This window comes from Narcine bancroftii, chromosome 1, assembly GCF_036971445.1.
Source record: "Narcine bancroftii isolate sNarBan1 chromosome 1, sNarBan1.hap1, whole genome shotgun sequence".
Taxonomy (NCBI): domain Eukaryota; kingdom Metazoa; phylum Chordata; class Chondrichthyes; order Torpediniformes; family Narcinidae; genus Narcine; species Narcine bancroftii.
The window spans coordinates 119,112,420-119,132,174 of NC_091469.1; positions in this window are offsets into that span (position 1 = coordinate 119,112,420).

The following is a 19,755-nucleotide window of genomic DNA, read 5'->3' on the forward strand; positions in this document are numbered from 1 at the left end:
CTAGACATTTCATTTTCTCACCTCACTTTTTATTATTAAAGATGTGGACTTGTATTCTGGATCAATTACTTGACAATGTTCTCGATTCATGTCTAATTTCCTTTTTATTTTATAGTCGGATGGCGTGCATGCCCTGCCATAAAGGCCTTGTGTTTGTCTGGGAGATGAATAGTTTGATACTGCCTCTTGGCAAATTTGCTCATACTTGACTTTCTTGTATCTGGGTCTCCTGACTTGTATGCCATGTCCCTCACCTTCAGTAGTAAAATACAAAAGTCTGCAGATGCTGTGTGGTTGAAGTAAAAACAATGCTGGAGAAACTCAGCAGGTCAAACAGTGTACTTTATGTAGCAAAGATAAAGATTCATAGCCAACATTTTGGGCTTGAGCCCTTGAAAAATGAATGGAAAAATGTCGGCCAAACAATATGATGGTGAGGAAGGGGGTGGTGGTGAAGGGCAGGGGGAGGAGCACAATCCCACAGGCAGGAAGTAATAGGTGAATAAGAGGGGAGGGCAGGAGGTAATTTTGTTTATTTGGGTTGCTGAGTCCTTAATGCAGATCAGTCTACTGATTCAAGGCAGTTGCATACAATGTCATCTGCTCCCTCAGTCCGCGATGCACATTTGCGTCTCAGCTTCTGCTTGTAGGCAGGTAGGAGAAGCACCGACTGGTAGTCTGATTTGTCAAAGTGTGGCACTGGGGTGGAACAGTGTCTGATGAATATATTGCAATGGTCAAGGATGTCGGGGCTCTGATGGGACAGGTGACTTGCTGGTGGAATTTTGGTAGCATGCTCTTGAGATAAGCTGCTTTGAAGAATCTGGCTGGCACAGGGCATCAGAAAGGGGAAGAACACTCCTCCTCCCCCCCCCCCCCCCCAGGTTGAAGAGGAAAGAAAAACCAAAGACAACCCTACAGAACGGTGACCACAGCAGTGGACCAGGAAATACTAGGGGTGTTTCGTTTTAAGGCTGTTGATGGAGAACCTTAGTTGACTTTCCCAATCTAGCCAAAAGAGGTATTAATTTTACCATAGCACACACAATTATTTCCCTTGTGAAGCTTCTTTAATGAAGCCACACTGGAATTGAGTCCAGTTGTTCATTGGAGTTTGCTTATTAACGAAGTTGCCAGTTGAGTGATGAATGAGTAGCATTGTTGCAGTAATTGAGATTTAGATGGTAGAGGATATAGACTCAGTTATCCATTTCTTCTTTTCAAAATGCTCCAACACATCAGCATTCTCTATACTATGTCTCCTATTGTTATTCTCAATGTACTTGGTGCCTACAGGTGTAATGAACTCATTTGGTACTTAATTTCAAGTATAAATTTCCTCTTGTTCTTGAGAGGTTCTATCCTGAGACATCCTCTTATTTTTAATGCAAGTATAAAATGCTTCGGTATTTTCTTTGATCTTATTTCCAAGGACATGTCTTACCCATAAGAACATAAAATGCAAGAGCAGAGATAGGCCTTTTGACTCTGCTCTGCCATTCCATCATGAACTGATCCATTCTCCCACTAAGCCCCTCTCCCCTGCCTTCTCCCTATATCCTGACTTTTCAGATACCCATCAATCTCAGCCTGAAATACACCCAATGTCTTGCCCGTAGCAGTAAATTCCACAGGTTCTCCACTCTGGCTAAATAAATTCTTCACATTTCTGTTTTAAATGGGCACCCTTCCATCTAAAGTTACACCCTCTTGTCATTGACTCCTGTACCATGGAAAACAATTTTGCTATATTTACTCGGTCCAGACCTTTCAAAGTTCAAAATGCTTCTATGAGTTCTCCCCTCATTCTTCTGAACTCCAAGAGAAGTCTAATGTTCCTCATTTGCAAATCCCTTCATTCCAGGAATCATTCTTGTAAATCTTCTCTGAAGTCTCTGCAATGCCAATGCATCCTTTCTTAAATAAAAAGGAGCCCAAAGCTACCTCATACTTCAAGTATGGCTTCACCATTGGCTTATAAAGCCTCTAACTCAGATCACTGCTCTTCTGTTCCTCGAGATATGAATGCCAACATTGCATTTACCTTTTTACTTCAACTGAAGCTGGAAGTTTACCTTTCGGGTATCCTGCACAAGTACCTTTGCACCTCTGAATTTTCTCCCCATCCAAATAATAGTCTGCCCTTATATTCCTTCTACCAAAGTTCATGACTGTACTCTTTCCAACATTGTATTTAATTTGCCACTTTTTTTCCCATTCTTCTCATCTATCCAAATCTCTGCAGCCTCACCATTACCTCCTCACTACCTACCCCTCTTTGTACCATCTGCAAATACAGCGACAAAACCATTTATTCCACAATCCAAATCATTAACATAAAAACAAGTGACCCCAATACTGGCCCCTTTGGCATTCCTTATACCCTACTTGAGCTCTTCTGTAATTGTATTTCCTCCAGGGCCCTGTGTTTTATTTTTTGATCGGATTTGTGACCTTGTTATCCCTGACCTTTCTCCTTACTGGAATATAGAACATTGCAACACAGGAAAAAAGTCCCTTTAGCCCTTCTAGTCTTTGATGAACCATTTTTTTTTAACCTAGTGCCACTGTCCCGCACTCGGTCCATAACCCTCTAACCATGTACCTGTCCAAATTCTTCCGTCCAGAGTGTTAAAAATGAGCCTGCATTCACCACCTCAGCAGTTCCAGACACCCATCACTCTCTGTGTAAAGTATTTGCCCTGCACATCTCCCTTAAACTTCTTACACTTCATTTGAAATATGGTACATGACACTTTTACTCTGGGGGAAAAAAAATTCAGATTGTCCACCCTGCCAATGGCTCTCATGATTTCACACACCTCTATCAGGTCTCCCCTCAGCCTCCTATGCTCTGTAGAAAACAACCCAGGTTCATCCAATCTCTTTCCATTACTCACACTCCTCTAAACCTGGCAACATCCTCGTACCCTTTCCAAAACATCCACATCATTCCTGCAATGGGATGACCAGAATTGCACACAATAGTTCAAGTGGAACTTAACCAAAGTTTTATATTGCTGCAAAAATGTCTCCAGCATTGTGTTTCTACTTCAATCCGTGTCTGCAGACTTGTTTTACTCCTTATATAGCTGCAACATGACTTCCTTACTTTTACACTCAGTCCGCTGTACCATGAAGACAAGGATACCGTACAGCACGTTGACTGGGACTTGGATAGGATGGAATTTGTTAAGTGCATACAGAGGGGTTTCTTGAAGCAACATGCAGATGGTCCATCAAGAGAACGGGACATGCTAGATCATGTATTGAGAAATGAGCCTGGTCAAGTAATCAAAGTTTTAGTTGGAGAAAATTTTGGGAATAGTAATTAGATTTCTTAAATTTCAATATAGTACTTCTGAAATTGGAGGAGGGCAAATTATATAAATAGGCGGGAGTTTGGGGGAGTTCATTGGGACCATCTGCATCGGGCAATTCTACAATTCACATGTGTGAGTCATTTGACAGCCAGCTAAGTAGAGTCCAGGACTGGCATATAGATAAGATTTACTGGAATGTTGGCCAGACTTCAGGAGCTTCAGGAAATAAGTTGCAGGGAAAGGTTAAACAGGTTAGGACTTTATTCCCTGGAGGGTAGAAGAATGAGGGGAGATTTGATGGAGGTATTTAAAATTATGAGGGGGATAGACGGAGTCAATGTAGATGCTTTTTCCACTGAGGGTAGGTGAGATATAAACCAGAGGACATGGGTTAAGGGTGAAAGGGGTGAAAAAAAGAGGAACGTCTTCACACAGAGTGTGGAAAGAGCTGCCAGGGGTAGTAGTAGTAGAGGCAGATACAATTGTAGGATTTAAGAGAATTCTAGATTGACAAAGAATATGAAGGGGATAGATATCTACCAAGAGCAAACAACAGAATTTTAGTTTTATTTGGACATCGTGTTTGGCTGTGCTGTTCTATATTCAATATTGGGGAAATTAAATTCTCCTGCTATGACAAGCCTACTGCTTTTACACCTTTCCATAATCTTGTCTTTCTGTTCCTCCGTCTCTTGGTGGTTAATAGAGCAACACTGTCAGAATGATTGTACCTTTCTTATTTTTGATCACTCTCCATACTCTCTCAGCAGATGAGCCTTCCATTATATCCTCTCTGAGGGTAACCACGACATTCTCCATGAAGAGTAATACTTGTGAATGAAAATGGCATGATATTTTAGTGATTTAAGCAATGATACTTCAATACAAATTATAGAATTGAACAAATTATAGAATTGAACTCTTAACATTTGGTTTATCATCACAGCTGCATGTAAATAAAATCGGGGGTCATCAAGAAAAGGAATTTTATAAATCTATTTAAAGGTGAAAATATTTATTCACAGTCCTTGCAGATTCCACTATATCTTTGATATTTTCTACATTCTTTTCTAATAATGTGGTAACCTGATCTATATGTAGTCTTAATGGTGCTGCCTCAACAGTGATGTGTATATTTCTAGCACAACTTCCCTGCTCTAATCTTTGGAAATTAACCTTGTGCATTTTAACCTCCTTTGTTTTGCTGCCTGTAATGGTTGTAGTGTAGTGCCCCATGCACATAGACGCGAACTGGCCTGCAAAATGGCCGATGACATGGCAATCCCACAGACCCCCCGCTCGGCAGGAAGATAGGGAATTCTGGTGGGAATGCCAGCCAACCCGATGTCAGTGCTCCGATGATGCGGGTCCCTAACATCAGCGCCAGAGCTGCCAGTGCAATAAATCAGTCTTTGATTTTGACTCCTCGTTCGCCTGTCTTCCTTACACACTCATTGTAGTGTGTATGCTACAGAAGAATTTATTCTGCTAGGTCCCCTTATTCCTCTTGAACATCTTGCATCCTTTTATCTCTTGAATTTCACTACCTAATTATCTGTGGTTCTCTTGTTTGTGTTCCATTTGCCACTTTTCTACTTAATCATCTCAATCTTGCTACAGTCTAAAGCCTTCCACCTCACTATCACCACACAACCATTAAAATATATAATTGACTGTGTAAAGTTCTCAGGAACAGCTAAAGATTTATGCCTAAACTGAGAATTCATTTCCACAGATTGGTCAACCAGCAGCTAATATTTGCAAATATTATTGATTCAATAATATTTATGTTACGGGTTGGACCATCAATTTGTAGGAACCTGTTGCACCAGCCAATAGCAAGTCAACACCAGGGGACATGGTGTAGTGATGTATCTTAAGAAAGTAATAACTGAATGGTCTCAAGCCTTGGTTTTCTAATTTTCCTGGTTATTGGATGGTATGTAATTATTTTAATACTGAACTGGATGAGGATGAACTAAAGCTACCTTTATAATGTGAGAACCATACCGACCGTCAAGTATCCATCAGTTTTCTCTCTCTAGCCCCTTTCACACTGCCAACCCTCCTAGGAAGCAGGAAAAGTTACCGGGCATGCTGCATTTGAGAGCCTTTCCCATTGCACCATGATTTACCTGGTTAATCTGCAACCTGGCATTTTAAGGTTGGGGGGAGGGGGGTGAATTTAACTCTCCCTGCCAGGTTGGGACATTTGATATCCCATGATTACTGAGAATGAATCCGCTAAATTAGCCAGATAACCCACACGGAATAGGCGGTGTGAAATGGGCTTCTCTCTTTCTCTTTTCTCTCTATTTCGCACTCTGTCCTTTGCTCTCTTGCTTTGTCTTTCTCAAGACCTCTTGCGAGCTCTTTCTGTCGTTTGCTCTCTCTCTCTTGCGCTCTGGCTTTCTCTCCTCCTCCTCCCCCTCTCTCTCCCCGCGTGCGCTCTCTTTCTCGCACACGTGCTCCTCTCAATGCTACCTGACCTGCTGAGTTTTTCCAGCATTTTCTGTTATTTCTGATTTCCAGCTTCTGCAATGAATTTGCTTTTCATTTAAGGAGATCTATTATAATCAGGAGACACATAATTACCTACTTCCACCATGAATTTATGCAATTAAATTTCAATGAGTGCATTGGAGATTAATTACTTTTCTATGATATCCAGGTTTAAAAATTAATTTCACTTAAATGTGGTTTTTTGCTCTTTTCTATGTTAAATAATTTCAAAACTGCAAATGTGAACATCTTTTAATATTTTGCATGTTTAGCAATGACAAATGTGAGCTTATTAACAGAACATCACTCATTCATTCCTGAGCAATCTGTTGCTGTAGCTGTTTATATTATTTCTGTGCATTTTTCACAGGTACATTATTAACCCAGTACTCTAGTTGTTTTCTAGGATGAAAGAACAAACTTCGCAATCTTGCAAATTTTGTCAAGTATGTGGTTAATGACAAGATTCTGAACAGTTTGAAGGAACAGAGCAATCTTGGGGTCCAAGTCCATCGATTTCCCCCAAGGGTGCTGTGCAAGTTAATCTGGTGGTTTTAGTGTGCTGGCATTCATTAATTAGGGGATTGAATTCAAGAGCTGTGAGGTAATGTTGCAGCTCTATAGCACTCTAGTTAGAGCACCCTTAGACTTCTGTGTTCAGATCCATGTACTTGTGCATTTTTCATGAGTAAATCACCTTGGCATCAAGATTTTTCTTTCAAATTATGAGCAGGAAAGGGACCAAGATGTTTTTGCTGCCACTCCTTAAGGATACTTACTGAAAGAAAGTTACACAATGAGTTTGTACCAAAGGGACCCAAATAAAAATGAATTGATAAATATTGTAAAATTGAGGATATGAAAGATAAAAAGATCAGTTTGTTACGTACTGTGTCAATTTGTGATGTATTCAAATAAATTAATGTGTCGTGCTCGGTTGGTGCCAATGTAAATATAATGTCAATAGGGTGGCTTCTAAGAACAGCTTTGCGTCTGTTGTGATGAGGGAACCCTTGGAAGGCAGTGAACATAATATGCTAGAATTTGCCCTGCAGTTTGAGAGGGTGAAACTAAAATTAGAGGTGTTTAAATTAAAGGAGATTACAAAGGTAGGAGAGAGGACTGGCAAAATTTGTTTGGAAAGGCACACTAAGAGGAAGGATGCCAGGAGTTTGTGCAAGAAATAAAGAAGGTACAAGCAGGTACTGTATATTTCAAACAAATAAATAGTTTAAAGGAAAAATGAAACCACTGTGGCTAACGAGAAATCCTAGCCAAAGTAAAAACAAGAGAAAGGGCATACAAGGAAGCAAAAAAAAAAATAGTGGGAAGGTAGAGGACTGGGAAGTTTTTAAAAGTGTACAGAAGGCAACTAAGAAGGTCATTAGGAAGGAAAAGTTGAACTTTGAAAGGCGGCTGGCAAATAATATCAAAAAAATGTTAAAAGTTATTTTAAGTATATTAAGAGTAAAAATGAGGTGAGAGTTGATGTAGGACTGATAGAAAATGATGTTGGGGTGGCAGAGGAACTGAATGAATATTTTGCATCAGTCTTCACTGTGGAAGACATTAGTAGTACATTGGACTTTCAGGGGTGTCAGTGAAGAGAGGTGAGTCATGGTCATCAGAGAGAAGGTGCTTGGAAAGCTGAATAGTTTAAGGGTAGAAAAGTCTCCCTGCCGTGCACCCTTGGGTTCTGAAAGAAGTAGCTATAGAGAATGTAGAGGCATTGATAATGATCTTTCAAGAATAAATAGATTCTGGCATGATTCTGGAGGACTGAAAAATTGTACTCTACTGTTTAAAAAGGGAGGGGGGCAGTTGGTGGGAAGTTGTTGGAGTAAATTGTCAAGGATGAGGTTACAGAGTTCCTGGTGGTGAATTACAAGATAGGCCAAAGTCAGCATGGCTTCCTTAGGGAAATTTTTACCTGAAAAACCAAGTGCAATTTTTTTTGGATGAAACCACAAGCAGGATAGGCCAGAGCATTGGCTGATCAGCGGGAAACAGAGGGGGAATAAAGGGATCCTATTCTGGTTTGTTACCTGTGGTGTTCCGCAGGGGTCAGTATTGGGGGGGGGGGGTTTGCAGAATAAATGGGTTTGTGGCTAAGTTTATAGATGGTACAAAGATAGGTGGAGAGGCAGATAGAGAGGAGGAAATGGAGAGGTTGTAGAGAAACAGATAGATTAGGTGGATGGACAAAGAAGTGGCAATTGAAATTTAATGATGGAAAGTATGGTCATGTACTTTGCTAGAAGGAATAAAAGGGCAGGTTATTATTTGGATGGGAGAAAATTCAAAATGAGAAGGTGCAAAGGTACTTTTGAGTCCTTGTGCACGTTAGGCTAAAGATTAGCCTCCAGGTTGAGTTAGTGATGAAGGTGGCAAAGCAATGTTGGCATTCATATCTAAAAGATTAGGATACAAGGGAAGCGATGTGATGTTGAGGCTTTATGAGGCACTGGTGAAGCCTCTCTTGGGTACAGTTTTGGGCTCCTAAGTTAAAAACGGATGTGCTGGCATTGGAGACGGTTCATAAGATTGATTGCTGGAATGAAGACATATGAGGAACATATGACAGCTCTTGAACTGTACTTCTTGGAGCTCAGAAGAATGAGGGGGACCTCATAGGAGCATTCTGGACAGTCTAGATGTGGCAAAGTTTTTTCCCATGATAGAGGAGTCAGGACTGAATGACGCCCATTTAAGACCGAGACTAATTTCTTTAATCAGAGAGCGGCACACCTGGAATTTGCTACCACAGGCGACTGTGGAGGCCCAGTGTATTTAAGGCAGAGATTGACAGGTATCTGAATAGTCGGAATATCAAAGGATATGTGGAGATGGCAAGGGGGTGAGTCTGAGTCAGAGAATGGATCCCCTCATGATGGAATGGCAGAGCAGACTTGATGGGCTGAATGGCCTACTTTAGGTCCTATTCCTTAAGGATAACAATTTTATTTACATTACAGCAGATAAAAAAGAAACAGTAGAGAGTAAAGAAAAAGAAAAGCAGTTCAAAAAAATCTGTAGCTGGTGGAAAACTGAAATAAATAAGTAAAAAATTCAGAAACCACTCAGCAGTTCAGGCAACATCAATGAAGAAAGAAATAGTAGTTTTAAGTCAATGAGCTTTCATCAGAGCCAATATCTAAAATGTTAATTTGCTTCTTTTGCCAGAAATATTAGACATTTGAATATCAATATTTTGTAAAGATTTTCATTTTGGAATCTGATTTCACCAATATGTAAACAATGTCAAAAACATTTGATTTAAAAGCAGGATTACTTAACCTCTCAGTTCTTTCTATTTGGGTTTTTAGACTACAGGCATGTAATGGTACAATCAACAAAATTTGCCGTTACATGGACAGTCTAAAAAGACTTCCTGCACCGCGATTTATCCTGAAGGAGCCCTACTACTATTTGGGGGAAGTGTAAATCACACCGCAAAACTCACCCCACGAATCCAAAGTCCAGCTAATGACTCAATCTGCGTTGCTCCACGTAAAAGCACCGGGACTAACACGCACAGGAACTTAAACAACTACAAAGTGAGTAATTATGTTTAAAATTTTCACAGATTTTTCCAACATTGCTGTCTAAAGAACACTGTTGACAAAACTATTGACAGAATGTTCAAAAATCCAAGATCCATTACAAGAAAATGTAAAGTCCTCCATTAGGTGGCGGTGTGACAACATAATTAAAGAACGTTCTTTGGTTGACATTGTGATCTTTGAACAAATACATTTTTAGTTTAGATTAAAATAAATATCACCAGTTTCAAAAATAAGTAAGATTAAATATTTGGCACAGTCAGCAGTTAGATAATTTTTGAGTCAGGACTTAATTACTGCATGTGACTGCTGGTTGGCTCTTTGCCCTAACATTTCCAGTGACCAGGATAAAGGACCTTTCCCTTGATGTTGGCAAGACAAAGGAGCTGGTTATAGACTTCAGGAAGAGGGTTGCAGCTCACTCAATAGGGCTGGGGTAGAGAGAGGAGACAAGTTTTTCAGGTGTAAATTTTTCCGTTGACTTGTCCTAGTCCAAACATGTTGACTGGGGCTTTGGTTCCAATCCCGCACTCTCTGGAGGAATTTGTACGTTCTCCCCATGTTGGCGTGAGGTTACCCCGAGGGCTCCTGCTTCTTCCCACTCTTCAAAATGCACCAGGGGTTGTAGGTCAATTAGGTGTAATTGGGTGGCACTGGCTTGCGGGCCGAAAGTGCGTGTTTCCGTGCTGTATGTTTAAATTTTAAATAAACCTTGTGATAGTATGGGATCCTATCACCACTATATTTGCATATAGCGATAGTGATTGGCTGAGAGCCATAGCCACACCTATTGGCAGGTCGTAAAGGGCTGCTACTAACCAGACCCAGCTCAGTCTGGACTGGTCAACCTCGATGTACTACGCTCCAGTCTTTTGTTAATAAAAGCCTTGGTTTGAATCAACAAGTCTTTGAGTCATTCGACGTGCTACAATTTTATTAACAAAAAGTTTCAACGGATGGAGTGACTACTGTGACCAGAACGCCTCAGCATCGACCCGCAGTCAGCTACTGCCCAGAGTGATTTCAGGCACTGGGTGAGGCATATCTGCAGTGCTCAGACCCCATCGTGAAGGAAGACACAGATAAACTGGTGTCCATGAGGCTCTACAAAAACATCCAGGATGCGACCTCCTACACGACTGCCATGAACATCCTGAAATGACTCTGAAATAAAGTGTATGCCAGGCACACGCTGGTGACCAGGAGACAGCAGCCGGGTGAGTCTTACAGAGCCTATCTCCAGACACTAAGGTTACTGGGTAGAACATGTGCGTGCACTGACAAAACTGCGGCCGGGATCACTGATGACCTCATATGCTTATGTGGCTGGAATTTGATCCAACAAAGTGAGGCAACGACTATTGGAGCAGGGGGGAGACAGTCTAGTGGAGACTGTACAAATCACTGAAATGATGGAGGCTGAAGCCCTAAGCATGGACGCATACACACAGGGCTGGGCCCGTTACAATGTGAATAAAACACCTGCTTTTAACCCGGCATCCCCTCGCCCCGTCGATGGCGTTGCCGCCGCCGCCGTCACACTACCCGACACGGCCCTGAAGTGTTACTTCTGAGGGATGGAGAAACACAGCCGATCCCTGTGCCCTGCAAGGAAGGCCCGATGCCAGAAGTGCGGGAAGAACCGCCACTTCGCTAAAGTCTGCCTATCCAAAATGGCCACCGCAAAGCACAGTGCCTTGTGCGAGGCCCAAGCGCCTTCCCCAAATTCAAGCTACTCATCCTCAGAACTCTTATCTAATGAGAGCAAGGAACTGATCGTGCGGCAACACTTGACCTAATGCATGGAAGGTGTCGCACTTGCAACACTCCACCCTTGCCGCTGTGATGCTGCTCTCCAACTGCACGCAGCTAACATTGGCACTTACTTCGCCGCTGGCACCTGCCGCTGTGACACTGCCCCCCAACTCGGCCCCTCCGCCCAATGGAACTTTTGCGCCAGCAGGCCCTGATGGACTGCATGCACTACGATTGCCTCCGCAGCTCACCGCTGACTCCAACCAGGTCCCTGTGCCAGCAGACCCTGTCGGCCCGCCTGTACCACGAATGCCGCCGCCTCCGCAGCTCGCCACTGACTCCAACCGGGTCCATGTGTCACAGACCTCAATGGCCTGCCCACTCTGATGATATCACCACAGCAGTGTAGCGCGCAACAGGCCGAGGCACCACGATGCTACACCCCTGCTCCAGTTTCCATCGGACGGACCCCCCAGCAACGAATGACATCATCACACCAGCCTCCACAGTCACCAACACCAGCAACAGCTCTGCTCCCTGCATCGTTTGCTACATTAAACCATAGCCAACTGCACCCCTTAGCTAAGGCCATTGAAACCGTCAAGTGAACAGCTAATATGCTAACTGTCTTTTTGATTCAGGTTTGACGGAGAGTTTCATTCACCCAGACCTGGTCCAACAATGTGCGCTTGCAGTCCACCCGACAGACCAGAAGATTTCACAGGCTACAAGAGCCACTCAATGGGCATCAGGGCATCAAATTTACAGGGTTTAAGTTGCTAGTCCTATCTCAGGTATGTGCTCCTGTATTGTTGGGGTTAGATTTTCAATGTAATTTTAAATCAGTGTCACTGCATTACGGGGGTCCCCACTCTCCACTCACTGTCTGCATCCACTCCACGCCAGAGACCTCCTGCCAGTGACCGCCCATGCCAGTCCCTGCACCCCAATGCTCCACTTGTAGCCCCTCCACTCTCCGAGTTGCTCCTCCAGCACTCTTTGCCAACCTCACTCCTGGCTGGAAACTGATTGCCACTAAAAGTACAGCTTCAGGGACAGGAAATTCATTAAAAGTGCCACGGTAACGGGCAGATCAAAAGGGAGAAAGCAATCATGCTTTCCCTCCGGTCTAAAGGCCTCCCAACCACTCCCCAAATACCCTATACTCCATCAAGTCTCTATTATGCATGACCACCAATACATGAATGCATGTTCTCATTCCCACGGAAGTTGGAATCGGGAACGACCACACTGGCTTGTCTGATGGTCCCTGGACCTGTCCTACTGAGTCGTCATGTCTGGTACTCGAAAAATGACCCCCTAGTCGACCGGGTAACGCTGTTACACTCGAACCCGCACTAAGCTTATATCGAATACCCAGACGGGCGAGAGGACACGGTCTCGGTAAGGGACCTGGCCCAAGCCGGATCTAAAATTGTCACATTCAATCCCCAACCTCCCTCCAATCCTCCCCTAGGTTATGTGCTGGGACAGCGGGACCAGCAGCAGCTCACGGATGACGACGGCAGTAGACTGGAGCAGCATACAGACAACTGTGCACTAGGCGAAACTCCACACTCAGGGATTCTAATGATGATTCCACACTGGCTACCCCAATCCCGGCACCACAGCGATCACTCAGACAATCAGGCCACCCTACCGCTAAAGCCCGTAACAACTCCTGCATGCTATAGCACCCCCCCTCCTCTTTTTTACTCACCCTGGGGTCAGTTTGTAAAGAAGGGGTGAATGTGATAGTATAGGATCCTATCACCACTGTATATATTTTCATATAGTAGTAGTGATTGGTTGAGAGCCATAGCCACACCTACTGGCAGGTCATAAAGGGCTGCTCCCAAACAGACCCAGGTCAGTCTGGACTGGTCGACCTCGTTGTAATACGCTCCAGTCTTTTGTTAATAAAAGCCTTGGTTTGAGTCAACAATTCTTAGAGTCATTTGATGTGCAACAAACCTCTCTCCCCTCTGTCTACACTTCTTGCTGTCTTGGAATAACAGCCAACACGTTGAAGGATTCATCCCAGCCTGGCCACCCTCAACTCCCTCCACCAATCGGGAAGAAGATTCATAGGTGTGAAATCACATGCCACTAGATTCAAGGACAGTTTTGTTCCCACTGCAATCAGACTCCTAAATGAATCTCATACAAATAAAACAAAATGTTGTTCAAACTGATCTCTCTCAGTACTCTCTATTGTGTTTTATTTGCTGCACTTGTATTACTTTCTGGTTAGTCCTGATTAAAAAAAGACATTAATGAATTTCATCACACTTTTGGCCAGCTTTACGGAGTGGCTTGTTTTAGAGATCAAGACACTCAATCACAGTTGAAAACATGCACATGAACATCCACAGTAAAATAGCAACAAATTGACCCTATTGAGCTTGGATCTGAACTCTGTGAATGCAACCTATCCAATGTAAAAGCAATCTCTTGCTCCAACTAGCATCAAATACACCTCAGACTTGACAGAGTTAAATTCCATTTGCCACTCTTTGGCCCACTTTCCCCTGATCTAGAACATCCTTCCTCACTGTCCAATACTGATTGCATCCCTCATGTAGTCTTATGGCATTTGGTCAAGGCATGGTCAAGGCAACCTTCTGATTACCAAGTACTACCCTTGGAAGAAATATCAAGAGTACAGCATATTCTTGGAGTGGAGTGGCTTGGTCACAGCACTATAGGCCTAATTGATCAAGTTTGGAACAATATTGTTTCCCAGTGTTTAATTCAGTTAATTGTTTCTTATTAAATGAAGAAGTCATTTCCTCCATGTGGTCAGACAGCATAAAGAAAGGGGTAACATGTCATATTGATCCCAAAAATTGCTAGGTAGTGATCACCTTAAATTTAAAATTTAGATTTTTGGGGTCATCATTGCACAGAATAATACTCAATAAATATCATGGTTCCAAGAACAGGCCAGAGGTACCCTGCAGTATTGATTCACCTCATGACAAGCCTTTCTATTATCTACAATGCCCAAGTTGGATCATAAAGGAATAATTGACGATCAAGTTGCTGGATGAATACAGCTAGGAAATATAAGAAAAATAGAGGGTTATAGATTTATATGGTCCGTGCTGTAATGTTTAGGTTCTATGTTTATCACCATCCAAGACAAAGCAATCTGCTTGACTGACAATCCACCAAGCACTCTCCAACATCTTTAAAATGAGCAACATGCACCATGAAGAAAATGCACTGTAGTTATTTGGCAGCTTAGAGTACTTGCTGAACCTATGAACTCCACCTGCGAACAGAATAAGGGAAACAGGAGCATGGGTACACCACCAACTGCAGGTTTCTCTCCAAGTCATGTATCTTATTGACTTGGACATTGATCACCCATCCTTTATAGTCACATGAATGCTGGAACATCCCCAATCCACTAGAACATTTTAGTGTTGTGCTTGCTTGATGGATGCCATGTAAATAATTAAAAGGACACATTCATTTGCTTTCAGCAGAAAAACTGTGTCAATATTTTTAATTTTCAGCACCAACCTTCTTCTTCCCAGAATCCCCTCTTGCCACATCCCCGTCTCTCCCATTTGCTCTAAGCCCGCAGGTATCATAAGTATGCAGCCATGGCATATCTCCCCTCCCTCCCCCTGCCATATGAGGAGGTGACTGCTTGGATCTATCCCACTACATAACAGTTTGACCGGCTGCTACATTGGCCCAATCTAGTCTGGCCCTGCAAGGTGGGCAATGGATGATCAGCCTGGCAGGGGTCCTGGAGTTTCTTTGGTATTGACAGTGACAAAGGAGGCGGATCTTCGATATATGTTGGCTTTAAACGGTCAATAGAAACAATGTCAGCCATCCTGCTCCACCAGATCACAAAACATTTAGAGTAGCATTGTATGACCTTGTAAGGGCCGTCATAAACAGGTTGGAGTGGCCAGCTAATGGTGTCATGTTGTACAAAAACAAGTGCAGTGTGTTATATATCAGCTGTTGCATACACTGCAGTTGTCGCATGTCTCACTGGTGTTGGTCGAAGCATTTGCATGCTCTCCCATAGTCGACTGACATAATAGATGGTTCATACAGCGTAGTTACAGTAACCAGTTCAACAAATTTGCCAGGCAGAGTCAGTGTGGTGCCATATACCACAGCTGAAAAACCTAGGTCTCCTTTTACGGCAGGATTCCCGCCAAAGAGGAACATGGCATATATTCGCTCCAGAGAGATGCATCGCCTCCTGCTGTCAATGACGCTTTCAATTGGCAGTGGAAATGTAAAACAAGGCCATTGGCCTGCGGAAGGTAAGCTGTAGTCCAAATGAAGATGGTGCCCAAAAGATCATTGAGAACTCAGAATAACACTGACTTGAACTGAGACCCTCAGTCTGTGTTAATGGTGCCTGGGATTCTGAAAGCCAGAATTAAACAGTCAACCAAGGCCCAAGTGACAGTCTCTGCAGAGATATTAGTGACAGGAATGGCCCCCTGCTATTTAGTAGCTTGATCCTCACAAGTGAGTAAATAAATGTATCCTCCTGATAGTGGGACGTGATCGAAACGAGAATCTGGAACAAGAAAATCTCCAAATCTGGAGTTTGTGTGTCTGGAGACTTTAAAATGCTGACATGGGGCAAGCATGTCTTTGCCCATAATCCATCAACCCGCTTAACGTGAGGCTAGGTAAACTGCTTCGTAATCAGCCTGACCGACACTCTCCTGCCTGAATGAGATAGGTTACAGAGGGCACTGAAAGCCTCCCAGCGCATTGTTGCAGGTACAATGGGTCGTGGTTTACTGGTAGAAGTATTGCACACTAATGTTTCACCTGAGTCATCAATGCCTAAATCTCTCAAGTTGAGACCTCTGTTGATCCGGCAGGACCGGATGAGGATGGCATCAATGAGTTTTGCGTGTTCCATGGCAGTGAATTAGATGGTAGTCTTCATATATAAGGCCCCTACGTCTTTCCTGAATGGCCACCGCATTCTTCTTCCCTTGAAAATGCCAGATGTCAGAGGAAAATTGTAAGATAAAATCCATTTTCGGACTTCAGGTGTCTGCTTGTTTGCGAAGTATATGTAAGTGGTTGGTGGTCTGTATAAATGGTAAAAAAGCAACCTTCCAAGAAAGAACAGAGTTCTCACTGGAACATCCTGTGTTTCACCTGAGCAGGTGACGGCTTCATCGAAAAAAAAACACTCTAGGCTCCAACCTCCCACCGATTTTTTGTTCTAACACTGGCCCCTTGGCGTTAGCAGAGGCATCTGTGATGAGAGAGAACAGGGTGTTGGGCTTCTGGTGTACGAGTATCATAGCATCTGTAAGTGCATTCTTCACATTGTTGAAAGCACAAACTGTATCTTCGCCAAAACACAAAGGTCTTTTAGACGGTGATTTATCTGACCCAACATTAGGAGCACCTTCTGAGAATCCGAAATGCCACCAGGTTGCATCATGGCAAAGCCTGATATCTGAGCAAATCCTCGCAGCCATGGATTTAGATTCCTCTACTGATGGAGAAGAAGTTGTAAACTGAACACCTTGAGTAGAAGGTCTCCGTAAAGTAATAATGAGCTGCAAAGTGATGTGTGGCAGGAATCATTTGTTGCTCCCTGATGTGATATGAGGCTGTAAACTATAGCATCAATTATAAGAGGCAGATCAGTACAGAGATGACTCTGTGGCCAAACCCTGCCTGCAACAAATGCCTGATGTTAGTGACTTCTTGTGACAACATTCGTTTTCAATGCACTGCTGCTCTGCTGGGTATATGCACGAGTATTAATCCTTGAAGACTCAGAGGGGATGGGCCTTCTGGCCAGTCATTCTTTGCCACAATAGGCTCTACTGCCAAAAATGCTTTGACTTGATGCTTGCCCTGACCAGCAGGACCTTAACTGTGGCTGCAGGTGAAAATAGCGAATATCAGCTCAGTCTTTCAGAACAAATGTAAAAGTAATTACAAAATCATTCTTCAGTTGAGTCTCCAACAAGAATGAAAAGAAAATGGAAATCTGAACTATAGCCATCAATGCTGGAAAGTTTTAGAATGCCAGGGTGCATCAATGGTAAGAGATTGAGAAACTGGGATCGTAACAAAATAAGTTACTGTGCATTCCCCAGCATACTTCCGAGTTTCGTTCTGACCAACTATTGGATCTCAAAATGGACGTATGTTAGCAGGGCATGTAGCCCCTCGCTATCAGTCCCTACACTGATCCCACTGTCCTGCACTCTACTGACAGCCCACTGTAACTGTAGAGCATTCTTTTATCCTGAGAACTGAGAGAGATGGTGCGATGTACACAATGCCAGGATATCGTCTGACAGTCGTTATCATACACAGGCAGCCGTTAGCATATTTAATTTTTCTTTATTTAAAAAAATTTATACAGTATTTTCTTCAGTCGTATGCACGGATGGTCATAAACTGCATAAGTCGTAAGTAGGGGAGAGGCTGTAGTTTGTGATAATGACAATGAATTTACTGTCGTAAACATTGTACAATTTACATGGAGTGAAACTCTTACTTGCTCCAATAAACAGGCACTTTGTTAAGAACTACAATAATTGAATTAAAATGAGACAAAAAAATTAAAAGTTAGATAGACAATAAATATTCACCATTATCTTAGTGCAAAAAAAAATGTGACTTTGCAATAGTGCAAACAATCTTTTGTGGAGTTGGGAGCAAACCCTGATTAGTGCAACAAAGGGAGATTCAAGGGCCTCAATGCTGCTGGAAAGAAACTCTTCTTGAACCTAAAGGTGCTGGTTTTCAGGTTTTTGTATCTTTTGCCCAAAGGAGGAAGTGAGGAGAGGTTGTGATGGGGTCTTCTTGAGGCAGTGCCTCACAAAGATGTCTCCATTGGATGGGAGGTCAGGATCTGTCATTGACCTGTCAAAAATCTGTTACCTTCTGCAACCTTCTGAGTTCCTTGGTGTTTGAATTCCCAAACTAGGCTGTGATGCCACCTGCCATTATACTTTCCACAGTGCACATATAGAAATTTCATAAAGTTTTTGACCACATGCCAAATCTCCTCAGATTGCTTAGAAAATTGGTGTGCCTTCTTCATGGTTGCTTCATTGTGCTGGCACCTGGAGAGGTCATCTGAAATATGGAATCTCAGGAACATGAAAGTACTGAACCTCTCTATTTCTGTCCCATCAATGTGGACTGGTGTGTGGTCCCTCAAACTTTCCAACCTAAAATCAACAATCAGCTCTTTGGTCTTGGTGCCATTGAGAGAGGGATTGTTGTTCTTTCACCAGCCAACCAGATTCTCAGTCTCCAGCCCGCATTCCTAATTATTCCTCCAACAACGATGGTGTCATCAGAGAATTTGTAGATTGAGTTAGAGGTGAACTTGGCTACACAGTGATGTGTATACAGGGAGTAGAGCAAGAGGCTAAGCACACAGCCATGGGGTACTCCTATGTTGATAGACGGAGAAGAGGAGGTGATATTTCTGATCTGCTTCATTTGGGGTCTGCTGATGAGTAAATTGAGAATCCAGTTGCAGAGGAATGAACAGAGTCCCAGTTCCTTTAGCTTGGTCATATGTTTTGTTGGTATGATGATGTTGAACACTAAGCTGTAATCAATGATGGTCTGTGGTCCAGATGATCTCACACAGAGTAGAAGGCCAACAAGATGGCATTTGCCATTGACCTGTCATTATGACAGGCAAATTGAAGGGGGACCAGGTCCTTCTTGCAATAGGAGTTGATTTTCTCCATGAACTATCTCTTAAAGTACTTCATCACAGTAGATGCCTATGCCAATGGCTGAGTGCCAATAGGCAAAGTATGATTGAATTTCTCATACAGATGGAGGGTGCCATAGTTAGATCTAAAACTAGTGTATTATGCTTGAACAGGATGAGGGAGGAATTGGTCAGCATGGACTGGGAGCACAGATGTGTTGGCAGAATAGTTGAGGAACAGTGGAAGACTTTCAAAGAGATTTTTCACAGTGCTCAACAAAAATGTATTCCCATTAAAAATAAGGGGAGTAAGAGAGGGAAGAGTCAGCCTTGGTTAACTAAGGAAATGAAGGAAAGTATAAAATTAAAAGCTCATGTGTACAAAGTAGCCAAGAGTAGTGGAAAACTGAAGCATTGGGAAAATTAAAAAGGCAACTAAACAGGAAATAAGGAAAGGGAAGAAGGATTATGAAGGTAAATTAGCACAATATATAAAAATAGAGCAAAACATTTTATAAATATATGAAATGGAAGAGTGGGGCTAGAGATAACTTGGGTCCTTGGAAGATGAAAAAGGGAGATTGATATTGAGTAATGAGGAAATGGCATTGAACAGATTGAACGGTGGAAGACATGTCCAGCATGCCAAAGAGTGGTTTTAGGGATGAGAAGGTAGGTGAGGACCTCAATAAAATAATTGTTACTAAAGAAATAGTGATGAGCAAACTAATGGAACTGAAAGCAGACAAATCCCCTGGTCCTGATGGTATGCCTCCCATGGTACTGAAGGAAATGGTGGGAATTATAGTTGATGTGTTGATAGTCATTTACCATAACTCTCTGGATTCTGGGCAGGTCCCAGCAGATTGGAAGACAGCAAATACCACATCACTTTTTATAAAGGGAT